We start from the raw sequence: 4,888 nt of genomic DNA, 5'->3' as shown, positions 1-4,888 counted from the left end.
GGATGCCCAATTGGAAGGCCAAATAAATTCCAAAATAGAAATTCTTACAATCAAACTAAGCATCTCAATAAAACGAATTAAACAAAACAAATATCACTCAATCCTGATATCATTAAGGCACTTAACCGTCCGCAAAATATCGCATGATCGAGAGGATTTCTCTGGGTCGCTCGATGGATTGATCATATTCTTTCCTTATTTACCAATAGACATCCCCTGTATTCTATAAAAAGAGTTATACACTCTTCCCGAGGGGAAATATTTACATACAGAATATGCACGCAGCTCTGCGTGCATACTCCATCAACCCCACAATACCCCCATAATAACATATGAATAACATCGAAATGAAACCAGCAAAGGTTATTGGGGTTATATGTTATTGAAATTAATACCTCAATAACCTCCCAATAACTCCCTAATAACCGCGAAACAGAGATTATTGAGGGGTTATTACTCATGCAGCTCTGCGTGCGTAATTCGTATGGAAATATTTCCCCTTCCTAAGAGGGGACCTAGACCCTGAACCAGAGAGGACCAGAGCTTAGAGGAAAAGAAGGGGAAGCTCGTCTTCTACACCAAAGGTCCAGTGCACGTCAATCGCTCCTACAACCCTCGACAATTGGAGACCACTACTCGTAGGTCGCCATCGACCGCCATCAAGCATCACATATTCCTTATGAAGACACAACATGCATTCTAGAATTTCAATATATGTTGTGGAACAACAAAGCACATAGCAGAGCAGCGCATTGTTAGAAACACCGAGCACCAACACAACTCAAAGACAAGATACTAAAGTCCTAACAACAGTTACTAACTATAATCATCACAGTCCACTGTGCAATAGATATTATATCTTGGGAAATTGTGTAGTCCTCTCTCGCCTATGGGACAAGAGGACGTGCATGTGATCATGAATTAATATTAGATGATTTTAACAGAGCCTAGCACCGTGATTTTTTCCTTTTCAAAATTTTCACATAAAAACCTCTAATTTCTTTTGTGGTTGTTTTCTTTTATCTAGTTGTGGGCTAGATTCTCGAACAATGCTAAGACAATAATTCATTACTTTACTAATGTGAATCTTCTAACACACACCATTTTGTCATTGTCTATGGGAAAGGTAGTCCAACCGCATAAGTTCTTGAGAGACATGTTGAATGACCATCAGATGCAATGCTAGCAACAACGAAGCTTCTCACTCAAATACCCATCATTCTAAGGGATAGCCACGGAGCCAAGGGCGCCAGGATTTTGCATCTTCCTTAAAGGAATCACTTTACTAATGAAGGCGCATTGGGCCCCTCTCTAAAGGATCAAGTGCACAAGATGGAGGAGTATTAGCATGAAATCCTCGAACTACTATGTGAGGTTCTACAGTTAATGCCCACACAACCATATGGAGCTTATTTTACCACCAGTTTAGTAGCCAACGAAAAATTAACCACTCGAACATATTTGTATCGAGCCCCTTCCCTGTGATGAAACCCTTTCTCTGTTATGTTGGGTTGTTGACCTCACTGATATTGCAAGTTTCATTCATTTATCTCGTGCAACTCAGCTGGCATCGCTCCGCTTCACAGCCACTCCTAATGATGTTATACAACGTCTAGTTCGAGAAAAGCTCCCTTTGGGGCATAAGGATCTCTTTCCCACTTGCCACAAATTCTAAGAGTACTCTCCCTTAGCAGAGTCTGTACTCTAATAACCCATCCCAATGAGTTTCAATATCTTGAATATTGATTTAAACGAAGGGGTAATTGCACCTATGAGCATGTTGACCGTTACTGAACCATCACACACATTCAACGTGCCTTTGATACACTTTTTTGTGAAGTATTCTTGACCACTCTTAAATGTTAAACTCACACATGATTCTACTCGATCATGGCGGGCACTATCAATATTTGTAACGAGCTTATCAATTATTTGTGGAACAGTTCATAGCAAATGGAAGGATTGTCAAAGATTCTTCCAATCTCTCAGAAGTTCCCCCAGATAAGGTAGAGTTGTTCAAGGAATACTTCCGTAGGCTCTTCACTGAAGTTGATATGGAGTTGCTGAGAGGGTCTTCCTGGGAGGACTTCGCCTAAAACAATTCTACTCATCATTGAAGTAGGAGACGATCCGCTGTTATGTTGATCTTGTCCATCACGTTGAAGCTCAAATCATTGAATATGAAACCATCAAGGTGCAATAACGACCAATTTGGGTGATTCGGGGGCAAACACAAGAATAATGCTAGAGATGTCAACCAAATCTCACAATAGAGGAAGTTTGAACAACAGGGAAATTATGATCTCTCTTCTTGGCTTGTTAATCAGGGACGTAAGCCTCAACCGAAGAAGGGTTATATGCAATTCAACATGTCACATGTCAATGTTCTAATGGACATAAAGGATGAAGAGATTGTTAAGTCGACTCACCCCCTAAAATTAACTCAAAGGAATAGGAGCAATGCTATCATTTCTACTAGAGTCATGACCACACCGTTGAAGCATATAAATAATTCAACGAAGAGATCAAAATATTGGTTCGATAGGTCATGACCACACCGTTGAAGCATATAAAAAGTGTAAGGAAGAGATCAAAATATTAGTTCAATAAGGGTATGGGGTATATGGGTTGATTTATGCAGAATAAACCAATTGGTTTTGATAAATCGCTTGGGGTAACAAATATAAAAGCAAAAACATGAGAGTGACCAAGCTGTTGGCAAAATTCAAACAATTGTTAGAGGCCCGTTGTTGTATGACCAAATCCATATCACTGCCTTTGGATAATAACATAGATAAAATCTTGCTTCTAGACAATTACTTTCGATGATTATGACCTAGAAGAGTCCAAATCTGCCACCAAGTCTCTTTCGTCATCAGCACATAAATTAACAAATGCCGCTAGAATGTGAAAAGAATCATAATCGGCAATGATAGCCTTGTCGATGTCTTATTCTACTCCACCTTTCTTAGTCTGGGGTTGACCAGGGGAAAACTTCAACCTGCTTTTGGGCCATTGTACAAGCTTGACAATCTACTGGTAAGGGTCAAAGAAACGATACATCTCCGTATTGTAATGGAAGAATTTTCTCAACAAATTACTCACTCAATCCAGTTTATTATTGTTAAGTCAGAAATAGATTATAACACCATCTTTGGGAGGCCCCTGTAGTCCATCTTCAACATTGTCGCGTATACACCACAGCTCGAACTAAAGTTCTTAACCTCTGTAGGGATCATCGTTGTGCATGAAGATCAATAGATAGCGCAAACATGCTACTTCAAACAAGCTAAGTCGTGCTCACCAGTGATGCTTAGCAAAAAAAAATTTGATCTTTGAGACAAAGGCGTGTCCCAACAAGCTTCTCCCATGGAATACTTTATCCATATTATGCTCTCAGGTGATCACACCTAACAAATAGTGCAGTGTGGTTCGCTAAACTTCAATGAGTGGAGGTTGAAACATGTAGATCTTTTTCAGAGGAGCCAAGATATTCTCGCTTAAGCCCCGGTTAATATGCCAGGAGTCAACCCCCCTTAAAGGTTGACCCAACCTTCAAGCCAAGCGTTTGGAAGAAACACAACTTCTCCTCAAATCGTCTGTAAGCCATCAAACAATAAGTCAACAAAATTCTAGGAACAAAGTTTATATGTGAAGTACACCACTCTGTATGGCCAACAAACATCATCATGGCTGAAAAAGCTATCAACACTTTGAGGAGGTGTGTCGACTACATCGACCTCAATAAAGCATGCTCAAAGGATTGCTCCCTCCGTGAATAAATCAATTTACTGACGCTATGTTAGGACACCAGATGCTCAATTTCTTGGATGTCTACTCAGGGTGCAATTAGATAAAGATGAATCCAAGAGACCAGAAGGCCGCATCCTTTTAACTAAGCATAGGTCTATACTCAATACCAGTGCAACTTACGAATGTCTCGTGAACAAGGTTTTCTTGGCTCGTTTCCAAGATAAGTTCCTACCGCACTTTAAGATACCGAGAGAAGGTCGAAATGTTGGTTTCTAGTATACAGTTGAATGTCAAGTCACTTTCAGGCAACTCAAGACATATCTGATGTGACCACCCCACCTTTTGAAGTTTGTCCAAGGGGAGAAGATGTATATATACCTAGATATTTTGCTTTATGTGATAAGCTTTGTTCTGGTCAAGGAGGTAAACTTGGTCCAACCACTCATCTACTATGTCAACAGGGTTCTCTCTAACACAGAGAATTACGACCCATTGACAGACAAGATTGCACTCTGACATTCTCAGCAAGAAGGCTAGGTTTGTATTTCCAGACTCACATCATCGTTGTTTACTCATAATTCTCTCTGAAGACCATCTTGTAAAAATAAGTAGCTTCGAGCAGATTAATTAAATGCTCAATAGGGTTAGAAGAGTTTGACATTTGCTACCTACTCATAACAACCATGAGAATCATGTCAAGCTAATAAATGACTTTTATCCCTTATAGAAAACTCTTCTAGTACTAGACATTATAATTCATCACAAATTACATGAGGTCAAACTACATTCTCAACACATGTTGGAGGCTTATTGCAAGGCCCGACGACTAGAGGTGGATGCGTGGAGCTAGCAGTGTATATGAATTCAGTTTCATGATAGGGGACTTTAGTGCATGAAGGGGGTGCCAACTATGCACCTCCGGTGATGGATTTTGAGGTATACGTTCCGCTCCAATATGCACAACCATCAATTGTTGAACCTCACGTAAGAACATAAATCTAAATTTGAAATATTTATTGTTAAAAAGTAACTCAAAATTCATGTCAAATGATAAAATTTATCGACCACCCATCATACAGATATATATATATATACAGATATATATATATATATACATATATATATACATATATAT

This window comes from Phalaenopsis equestris, unplaced genomic scaffold (assembly GCF_001263595.1).
Source record: "Phalaenopsis equestris unplaced genomic scaffold, ASM126359v1 Scaffold000606, whole genome shotgun sequence".
In the NCBI taxonomy this organism is placed as follows: Eukaryota; Viridiplantae; Streptophyta; class Magnoliopsida; order Asparagales; family Orchidaceae; genus Phalaenopsis; species Phalaenopsis equestris.
The sequence above is the reverse complement of the archived record's forward strand: the minus strand, read 5'-3'. Positions refer to the sequence as shown.